Here is a 14,992-nt window from a genome sequence, read left to right as displayed (position 1 = left end):
GGAAGCACAGAGAGGTTAAGCAAATTGTCCAAGGTCACACAGCAAACTAGTGGCAGAACCAGGAGGACTCCAGTCCTCCCCTCCATCCCCAGATTCTTGAGGGAGTATATGGGGGACTATTCTCCCCATAATATTTGTGGGGTATAAGGATGCTAATTCTGTGGGGAGCAGGTGATCCTGGAGAGGAGAGGGTCCCCAAGGCCTGCTGTAAGCAGAGTAGGGGTGGATAGAAGAAAAAGGAGAATTTCCGCAGAATTGGAAGGACAAGAGAATAATTTAAAATTCAGCTAACATTTATCAAGCCTGTAGCAGATGTGTTGAGTGCTTCCGCACACATCACCTCATTTCATCGTCTCTATAATCCCACGGTGGGCAGTATCGCTGTTTTACAGATAAGGACGCTGAGGAGTGATAAGGAGAATCAAGAAACAGCAGCGCTGGAGGAAACTTTCAAGATCGTTAGGTTCTGTCCCCACATTCTGCTGAGAAGACACAAAGAAGTTAGTGACATGGCCAAAGGCACACAGCCTGCAGTGCAGGGCTGGACATGGCTGGACAGTAGCTCCCTGGGCCTGCCCGCCTCTTGGTGTGTGGCTGACAGCTGCTGAATTGATCCGACCTTAGGAAAGTCACTGAGCACCCCCGGAGCTTAGGTGAAGTTAGGAGAGGCGCTAACAGGATCTACGTTATGGCTCAGCAAAGACTGCCCTTCTAGTAGTTCTTGGACTAGAGCGATGGATCTCACACTGTGGTTTGCATCAGTAACACCTGGAAGGCTATGAAAACAGAGTGCTGAGTCGCACCCCAGAGTTTCTGAATACGTGGGTGTATTGTTTATCTTTTTAACTTTCTATATGTATTACGATGTTTTGATGTTTAAACAGCTTTCTGGCTGGAGAAAGACTGCCCCTCCGTAGGCTAGCCAAATTCTTAGAGAGAGCGATGGGCTCAGTGGGAGCAGGCCTTTGATGTGCCAACTAACCCACCTAGAGCCAAACCTCTATCTGGCGCTTCTACCCCAGGAAGAAACCTTCTTCTGCCCTAATCATCCCAGGGCCAGGTACCTGGCAACTGGAGACCACCCCTGTAGTTTAAAGCCTATTGACATTGTCCAAACTAGCCAATTTTAAAATGTTCACTCTGCCCTGCTTTGCCTTTCTCGTGGAAAACCCAGCGAAGAGTAGCTCTCTCCTCACTCCTGCCCATCCTGCCTCCAGGCCACTCTGACACTTTCCCACACAAAAGTGCACAGGACAGGAGGTTTGTGCTGGAGCCTGAGAATTGGGATTTCTATTAAATAACAAGTTCCCAGGTGATACTAATACTGCTGGTCTGGGGACCCCACTGTGAGAACTATTGGAATAGAGAAGTCAAAGGTAGTCGGGAGCAGAGCCCCTTGAAAGGAAAAGGATCAGGACACTGATCTCTTATTTACTCTAATTCAGTAGGTCCTGATGGACTGAGATGGTAATGACCTTAGACATCACCGGTGAGAATGCCTGAAGGGAGAATTCATCCTGAGGGCAACTGCAGACAGGGCTAAGCAAAGTGTGGCCCGTGGACCAGCAGCATCATCGGCATCCTGTGGGAGTTGTGAGAAATGCAGATTATTAGGCCCCATTCGAGACCCTAATGAATCAGAATGTCTGAGTGTGTGGGCCCCGGATCCATGCTTGAAGAAGCTCTCCGGGTGATTCTAACACACCGTGAAATTTGGGAAGCACTAGTGTAGCCCAATCATCTGCCTTCATACTGAAGCCTGCATTACTTTGATGGCAAAGTGGCCGGTTCTGGCACAGAGTGTGGCACAGAGTGTGACTAGTGTGGCAGTGGCTAGAAACTCTCTCAGACTCAGCTACTTAGCTGGTGACCTGTGGGGAGAGTAGCAAAGCAGGTGAGTAAAAGCTCATTTGCACTGTATCAGAAATCCCAGAAGTGGCACAGCCCTGAGCGGGTCTGTGCGGGTGTCTGATCGGCAAGGGCATAAAGGCTGCCATGGGAAAGCCCCTCTGGACTGTGTGAGACCAATGCAGAGCCATCATTCAGGAGGCAGCGATAGAAGCAGGGATTGGGCCGGCTCTCTGGTAATCTTTTTACTGGCCCTTCGCACTACATAAGCCCTAGGCTTTTCCATCCACTGCCAAGGGCAAGCGCTGGGGAGGAAGAGGGAGTACTAAGAGATACTAGATTTTCTGCTCAGTTGGAAAGGTGGTTGCTTAAAGGACTGATTTAAGTATTCAAAGATCTGTGACCTTCTTTGTACCCTCAGCTGATGAAATATATCACTCTGTTTATGTTTCTGTAAATTTCATATTTTATTTGTGCCTCTAACAGAGAGAGTTGGTCAGTGGGACTTGCAACGGAGAATTCTGACTCATGGTGGCCCGAAGATGAAGGCTAAGGAAGGAGGTCATTTGAAGCATATTGCATGGCCCAGGATCTTTAGTCTGCCCTGAGGACTGTAGATTCCAAACAGCAGAAGGTGGTTCCACTAAAGACTGCTTCAAGGGAGGGTCTGGGAGAGGAGTGAATGGGAAGATGCCCCTTAACACCTGGAGGTGATTCAGCCTCACCCTCCCCCAGCATCTGGCACCTACTTCTCCTTCCCAAGCACCTCACACCTCTGCTCAGGCGGTCCCCTCGGTCTGGAATGCCATTCTCCACTCTGCCCAGATGACAAACACCTGTACCTCTTTCAGGACTTGGCTTGAGATCTTTTCTCGGAAGATTTTCCAGACCTGTCCTGAGACAGTGTTTCCATTTCTCCCCATGTGCCCACTGGACCCTCTATGTATTTCCATCATAGCACATATACCTTCTGCTCCAGGACTGCAAATTCCCCAAGGCAAAGATGGCCTTGTCTTTCTTTTTAGACTCAGTGCCTGGAATGGCAAATGAGATAGATACTACCCAGGTAGAGCTTATAATCAGGCGGAATTTTTATAAAGGTATCTGAATAAGGAATTAAGCCTTCAGTGAGGAGCTTTAAATGCATGATATTTTACCAATTACACTACCAGGACTTTAGCATCTAATCTGCTTTAGAGTCACTCCTGCCTAGGGGAGCTCCTAAGTGAATGGGGGAAACCCTGTTCTTGCCCTTAAAGAGTTCCAGTCTGAGAGGGGTGACACAGCCCTTGCCCTCAGCGGATTCCCAGAGTGATGGGTAAACATAATGTATTAGTCACGACATTGTTTCCTGCCATGTATTGGTTTCTTTTCATGCAATAAGAAATGTGGCCCATGAAAGTCCAAGCCTAAATTGTCCTGCAGTTCACAGACCAGAGACAGAGCTTATATCCTAACACTGAATCTCAGGGAAGGCACTGTTTGGCCTTACATGGGCCAGGTACCCATCCCTGTGGGCAGGTGGGACTGAGTGGAAGAAAGGAGACCAGGCTGGCCCTGCTGATCTACACAGAATGGATTTGCCATGGGACAGAGGTCTGGTACTGGGGAGGGGATTTGGAGGGGAGCACAGCAAGTTGTGCTTGACTGACAAAACTACTGCCCTGGATTGCCGAGGAGGCTGGACATATAAACGCAGCGCAGAATGTAGACTGGGGCACATACCACAGAAGCAAGTGCAGATCAATACTCCAGAGTGCACTTAGAAGCTGGGAGGAGTCCTAGTGTTTGAGGTCAGGTGGAGTTAAACAGGGAAAGCTCACTGTGGGAGATGAATCTTGACGAGGAATTGGAAGAAAGAGTGCAACAAGTTTTGGGGTAGAAGAGGCTTGTCCTTGCAGATGCCTAGGGACAAGGATGGGGTTTGCTGAAGGAATACCCTGAGGAAGAAGAGTGCAATTTCTTGGATGATGCTGGAAACCCCAGGCCCCACCAGTCTCACACACCTAGCCCGGGGCCCTTACCCCTCTGCTCCCAGTTACAGCATAGGATGCTCGCCCACCCACAATGGTGGGGACCAGCTCTTGGGAACCTGCAGTCTTAGAAGATAAACCTGCATAGATTTACTCCTTCCAGAGAGAGAAACAGGGATGGGGGGTTGGCGTGGGGGGGGGTTAAGTCCTGTGGAAATTAGCAATAGTGCAGTGGGGACAGGAAGGAATTGGGAATTGAAGGGGGAGAGGGAGAGAGAGAGAGAGAGACACTAGAGCCATACCACCCTGAACACACCTGACCTCCTCTGATCTGGGAAGCTAAGCAGGCCTGGGCCTGGTTAGTGCTTGGATGGGGGAGAGAGACAGAGGTTTTAGCCTGTGAAAGGAGCAGAGTATGGGATGGAGGAGAAAACAGGGGCAGCCCTCACTGTTGTCATGGCAACACAGACACATCCAACTGTGCCCATAAACTCCACTGTGTGTGAGTCTTTTCCTAAGCCAAAGCCCCAGGACAGAAAGGAACAAACAGAGCCCCAGGTGTGGGGCTCACCCCCAGAGAGCTTGTACCTCTCCTGGCTGGGCACTGCCAGGGGCAAGAGTGGGTGATTCCTTTCAGAGGTCACCTCTCCCTTGGAGCAGACAGGAACGCTTCCCATGCCAAGTGTCTTTTGCTGCAGAAAGGAATATAATGGTAGGCACGTGGTTTGTGCATGAGGCATGGTTGGGGCCCTGGGGTCAGGGGAGAGGTCTCCCATCAGGTGGGCACAGAGGGTGGCACAGCCATGCTCACACATCCCCATGGAGCCCAGGAGCTCACCACCAGGACCATGCCGCCAGGCAAGGTACAGCCCTGCTTCCTTCTCCCCAGGTTGGGGTGTGCTGGGCTCCAGATGGATTTTAGGAAGGCAGATTCCTCAGTTGGCTGGAGGAGGAGTCTCTGCCAAGCACCCGCAAAGCTGAGCTTCCCCCACCCTCCTCTTCTTATCTCTCTCCCTTTTCATTTTCATGCCCCCACTTCCTCTGCTTATCTTCTTTCAGCTCTCGTTTTCTTTTCTATTCGCCTCGCCTCTCTCCCCGCCCACCCTGTCCTCTTTCCTCTTCCTCTTCCCCTCTCCACTGTCGTCTGTCTCTAGTTCCCTTGGTCTCTCTCCTCTATCCCCACCTGCCTTCTCTCTATTTAAATCGATACTGAAGCCAGAGGAGTAGGTGGAAAAATACTGCACTGGGGACAGCAGGGAGGAACGTTTTGGCGTTAGGCCTTTCCCTTCCTGCCACAGTAGAACCAGAGCAGAGATCCTGAGAACCATTACCACTCAACCACGCACCCCTCCCTGCACTCACAGCCCACACCCCAGCCAACACGGCCTCTGTCAGGTAGCAGGAGGCAAGAAGTCAGGGAAGGAGACAGCGGTCACACCCCAGTCCCCTCTTATGTACCCCACAGCCAATTTTGATTCCAAACCCAAGAGGAAAGTGGAACTTTCTTAAGTTTGCTTCATCTTGGGGTCAAGCCTCATGGAAACCCTAGGTATTCTGCCGTTTGTAATTTGTCCAAAGCCAAAATTGAGTCATCACGCCCCTGCCCCACAACTGAATTGTGTACTCATCACCATGGTGGGAGGGGGGCTGGGTCCCTGCTCCTGGGGAGTCCCAGAGTGCCTGGAACACATGTCCCAGGCCTGTGTGCTTGATGGCCTATGTGCTTGGGGCTGGGAGGACAGAGGTGGGCCTGAACATCTGGAGCTGAACAGGTTGGTTTAGAAGAATTTTCAGAACTGAAACCAAAGTTCAGAAATGAGGACAATCTTTTAACTCTCATTCTGCTAATATGGAACTCCTTCTTATGTTGTAAACCCACCCAGTGAGATGGAGGCTGCTCCTAAAGGTCCATAAACACATTTCCTGGAGCTCAGGACCCTCCCTTGGAGGAGCAGTTACCCACCAAGTAGCCCCTCTACTGCAGACAGCTATACTAGGAATAGGCTAGCCAAAGGGTGCCCCAGGATGTCAGCCTGGTGCCCCAAAGGAAACTCTTGACCCAAGAAACTCCTTCAAATGCATGCAAATTGACATTCAGTCACCTGAACGTCTCCTGGGTCCAGGTGCAGGCTGAGGGCGGTAATAAATGGGGCTGTCACCCCAAGAGCCTTCACTCATGCTCCAGGACCCCACACTGTAGAAAAATATAGGTCCCTGGGTGCCGCAGGCAGCAGGGGGTGGGTGGTGGTCAGCCATCAATCATCCGCTGCTGGGGCTGTGTGTGTGTACTGCACATACGTACTTGCCCTCACTGGCATAAATGTGACTGGGGAAGTCTTCGTTTATCTGTGTGTGCATGTTCGTGGGTGTTTTTTATCAGTGTGAAAAGGTGTAGTTATGCATATATTTTACATATCTGTGTTTGGGGGAATCTATGTAGGTACAGCTGGATCTGGACAACTGTGTGTGTGTGTGTGTGTGCGCGCGCACGTGTGTAAAATGAAGCATACACACACTACACAGAGAAAAAGCACTAGAGAAGAATGGGCAGGCCAGCACGAGTGGTGAAAGAAAGCATAGCCTATGTAAGGCCTTATGGAGTTCTTAGCTTCCTGCTAGTGTTCACCATGGTCCGTCTCTGCTAATCTTAATGGTTGGTATAGAATCTTAGTCATTCTAGAGCACTTTGACTTTTCAGAGCTGTTTCTTATCTATTACCTCATTTGATCCTCATAACAATTTCACAGGGATTCCTTTCCTAAATTCCAAGATAAAAGTTCTGAACTCAGAGAGGTTAAGTGACTTGCCTAAAGTCACACAGCTCCTTAGATTTGACAAAGTACTACCTAGACAGTTCCAGTAGGTGAGAAATGTCATCTATATCAAAGAGAAATGGTACATTGCTTTGCAGCTCATTCATCTAATATGCAACAGGTCTAACATTGGTCTAATGCAGCCTGGAACTTGCCCCTCTAAGACCTCCTAAGTCTGGACTAGGGTCAGATGTGAGTGCAGCTGCCCTGCAGGATAAGGGAATAAGTAAAAAACTAAAATGCTTGGAAAAAAACAGCCCCCACTAGACTTGTGCCCTAGCCCTCAATGTCAATTTATTTGCATGCATGCATGCACACACACACACAGCCTGGGTGCCCTCTCCCTGTGCGCCCCAGTGTCCTCTCCCTGTCTATTGGCATCCTTGTGACCAGGCCTGCTCCCAGAGCACATCCCAGATCTATAAGAGGGAGCAGTTTCAGTTCCTGCTCTCCAAGCTGTCCTCATGTGGGCAGGATGCACATGCAAAATGACTTAACACCGTCAAAGAAAACACACAAACAAATGCAGAGTAATAACCCAGCTGTAGAAGCTTTATACAGCCATGCCAGGGGGCGGACGGATGAGTGGAGAAACAGAACCGGGGGTGCTGAGTCAAAGCAGCTGTGTTCTGTGTTCAGGAACTGAACTCTAAGGGCAAGCTCTAGCTGGTACCTATGCCTCAAGGTCTCTTGCATAGTCTGGTATGGAGCACTATTGAATGGATGCCTTGGACCCCATGGGCTCTGACCCAGGGTCTGAGGCACCTGTGGGGCCTGGAGCAGAAAGGTGAAGTGGCAGGAGACCAGACAGACTGTCTCTGCCAAGGGGTAGAACAAGTGCCTCCATATAGGCCTCAGGCCAGCCTCCTCCTGTGGCCACCGATGCAATCGATGGCTGCCAGAAGATCTGGCCTGCCCTGGCAGCGCCTCGAAGGTGCACCAGGACTCCATCCTGAGTTCTGCAGGGCTCCTTCTCCATTAGATTAACCGTCCTCCTGAACAAGCTGGGAGAGAAGAGGCCACTGTACACAGAGGGAAACTGAGCCCAGGGCAGAAAGGAACTGGGCATTGGTTCATGCTGGACTCTGGAGAGCCAGACCTGCCAGCCTTCTTCTTCTGGTACTTCCTCCTCCCCACTGGCCTCATTTGAGGTCTTCTGGAGGTTGATTTAAACCAAGCTTTTACAAAAAATCCCTACCTTGTATCCCTTGGTTTATTTTCCCTAGGCTCCAGTTCCCTGCTTGTAATTTGGATCGCCCTGAAACGATATAAACATCTCTCTGTTTGAAGAGCCTCTGAGGAGCCTACAGCAGCTCTCTGGTCCTTCTGTGATCAGAGAAAGCACTTGGGAGTGGAGAGACATGGGCCCTCCTACCCCTGCCCCTATCTGTGTCTAAGTCTCAGGACCGAGGCCTGAGGGTGCTGGAGAGGATGAGGCCCTGACGGGTCTGAAGAGCGTGCAGGGAGCTGGAGGGCGGGGAGCACTTCTGCTCCCTGAACCATGGCTGGTGCTGCAGTTTACAGCCAGGCACCTAATTTATAAGCTGTTTTTACTGCTGTTGTCAAACAGCCACAAACCAAAAAAAAAAGTAGCCAGAGGAACAATGTCTCCCCTCCACCTTGGCCCTCCCAGCCTGTCTGCTGTGTCAGGTCCTCTGTCTCCAAGGCTGGAGAGCCGAGGTCCTCTGGTGACATATCTTCTAAAGTGATTCTCTTGGGGCCCTGAGAGGGTGGGAGACATATTTAAGGAAGCTAGTGGGGAAACCAAAGCCAACTGCATGGGACCGCCAGGTGGGAAGCTCCCAGGATCCCTCCAGAGAAAGGGGCACAGGTTCAAACTTTGCTGCCTCCTAGCCAGGCATACCTGGAAACTGCTCTTGAGCCCATGTGGCTACCTCACCAGCTTCTCCCTGGTGCCAAGGGGAGAAGGGCCAATGATGATGTCTGGCGGAAGGAAGGCAGTGATGGTCACTCTGGGGCTCCATCCCATTCAGGGGACAGCCCAACCATCACCCTGCTCAGACACAGCCCCCATGGTCCACACCACAGTCAGCACCTGATGGCCAGATCAGTGCTTGATGGCACGGTGCTGTTCCCTTGTGGGGAATGGTGTATGAGTCATGTCTTCTACACCATGATACCTCAGGGCACTTTGGTGTTCCCTTTCTCGTCACTCTTGGGCCGGTCCACAGTAAGCCGGTGATCAATAAATACACAGGGAGCGAACTGAGCGATTCTGGAAAGAAAAGGGGGACAACAGCATTGCCCCTGAAGAAGGTAGCAGGCAGGCATGAGGGTGCTGAGTGTGGAGTGTGAGGGAACCACCCAGGGAAGAGCTAGGAATGACCCCAAGGACTCCTGCTGACATGGCCATGGACTCTTGGGGAGAAGCTGGCCATTTCCAACAGTCACTCTTCTATATTTCACTTCCATGGTGGGCCTTGAACACAAGATGTGTTTGATCAGGTGCTGAGAGCTCCAAAAGGTCTCTGCAGTGAGAAATGTCAAGCACAGCCTCCCATTAATCATGCTGGAGGAACACAGAGGAGAGTGGCGGTCTCTCCCAGGGCCTCCAGGAATGCGTCATGGAGGAGGCAACACTTCGAGTAGAGTATAGAAGACTGAGTTTCCTGGCTACAGAATAGGAGACAGCTATTTCAAATCATGAAAGCAGGGTGGGCCGTGGCCACTCAGTTGCTGAATCCTATTTGCTCACCACAGATAACCAGCTCCAGCCACAGCTCAAGGTCAAGACTACTCTCTCTCCATAGCCACCCAAACCACAAGCTCACCTAGAGCCATTCAGAAATCCCTCTCCTTAGCACTGCCAGCCTAAGCAACTCTCCTGTCTGCCTTCTTTATCTCAGACACAGATGGATGATAGAACCCCCTCTTCTCTTTCCTCTTGTCCCAGCCCGGGCATCCCTCTGCCGATGGCAACTGCACTTGGTGTCACCTGTCTCCCTTCATTACAACCCTTCACACTTAACCAGAGAAATGGACCAGAGTGCAGCTCACTTATCTAATATACACTCACTTATCTAACATTGGTCTAATACAGCCAGGAACTTGCCTCCTAAGCTTGGACCAGGGTGAGGTGTGAGTGCAACTGCCCTGCAAGATAAGGGAATAAGTAAAAATCTAAAGTGCCTGGGAAAAACCAGCCCTTGCTAGACTTGTGTCCTACACCTCAATGTCAATTTGTTTGCATGCAATAAGTCCCCCACCCCTCTCCTATCCATCTACCACAACCTCTGTTAGTCTAATATCCATTCAACAACCACATACGGGTTCACTCCGTATAAGGAGAATGATAGATGCTAGGGAGGTAACCTTGACTGATATTTAGTCTCTGCCCTTGAGGAGTTCACAGTTGAGTAGAAAATCATGACACAATGGTCAAGAGTGGTATCAAAAACCACCTGTCTGAACCATCTCATTACAAGAACATAGGGAAAGATTAAATGACTTGCAACATCAGAGAACAACACTGCAGAGAAGGAGCTGGACCACTGTACTCTTCCCAGAATCATATTGTAACATGTATGGATTTGTTATCAGATGGACCTGGCATTGACTCTTGGCACGGCCATTTCCTAGCTGTGTGACTTTTAAAATGTTACCCAACATGTCTGAATCTTAGTTTCTTCCTATGTAAAACAAGGCGAGCAATGCCTTGCTTACAGGATTAGAATAAGGATCAGGGTGTCCAGGCACAGTGGCTCATGCCTATAATCCCAGCACTTTGGGAGACCGAGGCAGGTAGATTACCTGAGTTCAGGAGTTCAAGACCAGCCTGGCCAACCTGGTGAAACCTACTCTCTACTAAAAATACAAAAATTAGCCAGGTGTGGTGCTGTGCGCCTGTAGTCCCAGCCACTCGGGAGGCTGAGGCAGGAGAATTGTTTGAATCCAGAAGGCAGAGGTTGCAGTGAGCCCAGATTGTGTCACTGCACGCCAGCCTGGGTGACAGAGTGAAACTCTGTCTTGGTAAAAAAAAAAAAAAAAAAAAAAAAGAAGAAGAAGAAGAAGGATCAGGGTAAGATGCTGGAAAGTGCCTGGCAACATAATGAATTCAGGAGGTAGCGTACAGGAGTGGTTGTGGCAGAAGGAAGGGTAATGATAACAGCCAACATGACTGCGGGTCAGGGGCTCCACACGTACCTTCTCATATCACCCCTCTGAACCAGGCACTTTTCATTTTTAGGACAGTTGAAGAAAATGAATCAGAGAATGCAAGGAACTTGCCCAAGGTTACCTAGCTAAGAGGTGGGGAGAGGCACCACCGTGGGTCCCACCCTGAGGTCCTGCCTGTGGCTCTGCTGGCCTGCTCTGACTATCAACCTATAAACATGTATGGAGTCCCTTGGGTTTACAAGCACTCTGGGGATATGGAGCAGAACACTGTAAAGTCCTGGCCCTCAAGGTTCACAGGGAGTTGAAGTAGTCAGGGAAGGCTTCAGAGAGGAGGCAGGGACTCCACATGGGCCTTGAAGAATGTGAATATTATAGAAAAATGGGGAGACACAGACAGACATTCCCACAGATAGAAATGCATGAGCCAAGGCCCGAAAGCAGGATTAGTGCCAGTATAAAGAGGTTTGTTTTCTCTTTTTTGTTGCTGTTGTTGTGTAGAAATGGAGTCTCACTATGTTGCCCAGGCTGGTCTCAGCTCCTGGCCTCAATTGATCCTCCTGCCTCAGCCTTCCGAAGTGCTGGGATTGCAGACATGAGCAACCCTGCCCAGCCAGGAGAGGGCATTTTGGTTTTCGTTTTTGAGATAGTTTCACTCTGTTGCCCAGGCTGGAGTGCAGTGGTGTGATATTGGCTCAATACAACCTTCACCTCCTGGGCTCAAGCGATCCTCAACCTCAGCCTCCCAAGTAGCTGGGACCACAAGTGTGCACCATCATGCCTGGCTGATTTTTGTATTTTGGTAGAGATGGGGTTTCACCACATTGCCCAGGCTAGTCTCCACCTGCCTTAACCTCCCAAAGTGCTGGCATTACAGGTGTGAGCCACCATGCCCAGCCAGGAGAGGGATTCTTGAGTCCCACATTTACATATCATCTTTTCATTCACTCATTCATCTCTTTACCCATTCAACACATATCTCTTGAGCACATACTATTTGTCAGGCATTGTTTGAAACCTTGGCAATAGATAAACAAGGATGCAGCTCTCAACTCAGTCTAATTAGCAAAACGGTGCAATGTGAAAATGTTAGGGTAGACAATATAGGGTGGTAGGGGATCCAAAAGAAGGGCTCTTGATCTATCCCTGTGGAGTCTGGCAGGGTTTCCTAGAAGAAGTGGTGTCTGAGCTGAAACATGAGGGACGCAAATACAGAATGATTTCAAAACATTCGTACTCACTATCATCATGATCAGCATTGTCAAAATCACTTACATTTATCGAGGCCTCGCTAAGTGCCAGGGACCAGATTAGGTACTTTATATATATTCTCTTCTAATACTCATGACAACCCTATCAGGTAGATGCATGCTATTCATTACGCCTATTTAAACATAAAGAAATGGAAGTAAAGAGTGTTTACAAGACTTTCCCAAAGTTACATGGCCAGGAAGTGGCAGGGTCAGGGCTCAAACAAGGTCAGATGGGCCTTACCCTTTGTGTCCTCAGCCACTCGCCAGGCTAGATGGCAGAGAGAAGCATGCTCAGGCCCATCAGGTGAGTGTGAGTGTGAGTGTGTGTGAGAGAGAGTGCGTGTGTGTGTGCTGGGAGTGTGTTTAACCCATCAAGGGATGTTTCTAGTGTGCCCACAATACTCCTCAGTGTCACACCAACTGTCCACACTCTCAGCAGCTCAGTCTTCCTGCCCCTGGCAGGAGTAATCCTTCAGAGTATAAACCCGGTGATTCAAAATGCCAGAGTATCGAAAGACAAAGCAGCTCCCAAAAGGCCAAGGACATCTCCTTTTTCTTGAGCTTCTCCTACCCCTCAACCCCTCCTGAAAAATTGGCACCATGAGAAATAGAGAGTGAGGCATTCTAAGTTTTTGCCAGGGAAGCTCAGGAGTCCCACGTCCTGCTGTCACCAAACTCTCCCAGTTAACAAACCAGAACTGTCCACTGGAAATAAACTTCTGGAACTTGTACTCCAAGAGAGACAGCATGAAGTTGCATGCTTGGTTGCAGACCATTTCTGCCCTAAATCACTGTGGGGTCTCACTGTCCTCCCCACAGAATGAGGTGCTCTGTCCAGGTAAGTCTAGTCTGTCTGAAAGGCTGATTGTCTACCTTCCTGGAGCCCCACAAGATGAGGATTCAAAAGATGGGGGTGGGCATAGATGGTGATGCACGGGGCCAAAGTATGATGAAACAGGAAGAAGCCTATGTCTTTCCCTTCCAGATATTTGGGCAGAAAAGTGAGAGTTCTGAGCTCCTAGGTTGTTCCTGGGTTGTAGGGAGGGAATGAGGGTGATTAAATGAATCAAGCCTTGGAATGGCTCTTTCAGTGCTCAGGGCAGGGAGCATTATATACTCCCTGCCAACTGCAGGGCCAAGTCTGGCATCACCAGAAGCACATCATGGGATTAAGGAATGCAGACTTGGCCCAAAAACAAAGCAGCAGCAGAAGGCAAGTCCTATAGTAATTGAATTCAGGATCCTCCTTAAACTTGAAGGTGAAGGTGATTAGGCTTAGAATAAACAAATAAGCAAAATAAGTTTATAGTTCTACTTCACAGGGTAGATAATGCACTTAGAATACAATATCCCAAGAGGAGGCAGGAGTCAGAAACATACAGGGCTCCCAAATGAGATTATGATGACTTGGGGAAAATGGATTCATTGTAGGTTAGGAGAAGTGAAGCATTGTAGCTATATTCTTAATATTTGAGAATGCCAGAAAAATCTGGCTCTTCTGAAACCATCCTGGACGTCATGCCAAGACCAAAGGCAGACTGGGGGCTGACAAACAGTGGGAATATAAAAACTGAAGTTTCTTTTTAAATAAACATTTTATTTTGAAACGATTATAGATTCACAGGAAATTGCAAAATAGTAGAGAGCAGTCCCATGTACCCTTCACACAATTTTCCCCACCAGTAATATCTTACATAACTATAGTACAATATATCGAATTATACTGAGAAATATAATTTACTCATTTTATTGGTTAAAATATCAAAAGCAGCAAAGGGACATCTGAACTGAATCTGTCCTCACAGGGTCAACAAGAATTCTGGACAGAAATAGAGTTATAATCAAACATTAATTAGGCTGCACTTTGATCCACTTCATTGTAACCAAAAGTCGTGCAACACGGGATACTGACAACTTGCATCCCTGTCGTTCCTATAGATGGAATTTCTGTTGTTAGATTCACTCGGCTTTTGTTTAAGAATTGCTCAAGATGTTTTTTCAGATCCCAGATTCCAGTGAAACAGCTGGTGTTAGTCAGTTTGAAGACCCCAACCGAGGAACAGACTGACCCCGAAAATACAATTTCTTTATCTCCCCGTCCCTTGACTTCACTCTGTATTCTTTGACCAATCTCCCCACTTTGGCTCACTCCAAAATCCTTAAAAACCTTAGCCCTGGACTCCTTGGGGAGGTTTTCTCCTATCTCCTCATTTGGTGGCCCCAAGATTAAACCTCTTTCTCAGCTGCAGCCTGGTGTCTCAGCATATTGACTTGCCATGCACATCGGGCCATGGACCTGCTACAGTTACAATACAATCCACAGATCTCATTCAGATTTTGCTGGTTTTAAAGAACTCATTTGTGTGTGTGTGTGTGTGTGTGTGTGTGTGTGTGTGTGTGTGTGTCTGTGCGTGCGCATGCGCACGTGTGTGTGTTTAGTTCCATGTAATTTTACCACGTGTGAAGATTCGTGTAATCACGCTGTAATCAAGACACGGAACTGTTCCATTCACAAAGATCCCTCATGCTCTCCTTTTATAGTCACACCATATCCTTCATCCCCAAGCCCCGGAAACCACTCCTCTGTTCTCCATCTGTGTAATTTTGTCATTTTGAGAATGTCATATGAATGGAGTCATGCAGTACCTTTGAAATTACCTTTTTTTTACTCAACACAATGCCCTTGAGATCTATCCAAGTTGTTGCACGTATCAATAGTTCATTCCTTTTTGTTGTTGAATAGTATCCAGTGGCAATATGTACCACAATTTGTCTAATCATTCAACCATTGAATGACATTTGGGTTGTTTCCAATTTGGGGCTATTACAAAAACACTGCTATGAACCATCATGTACAGGTTTTTGTGTGTACATGTTTTCATTTCTCTGGGCAAATGTTTAGAAAGGTGATTGCTGGATCATGTGGTTAAGTATATGTTTAGTTTTTAAGAAACTGCAGCTGGGGGTAAAT

The sequence above is a fragment of the Macaca mulatta genome, chromosome 1 (genome assembly GCF_049350105.2).
Source record: "Macaca mulatta isolate MMU2019108-1 chromosome 1, T2T-MMU8v2.0, whole genome shotgun sequence".
Taxonomy (NCBI): Eukaryota; Metazoa; Chordata; class Mammalia; order Primates; family Cercopithecidae; genus Macaca; species Macaca mulatta.
Note: the sequence above shows the minus strand (reverse complement) of the source record.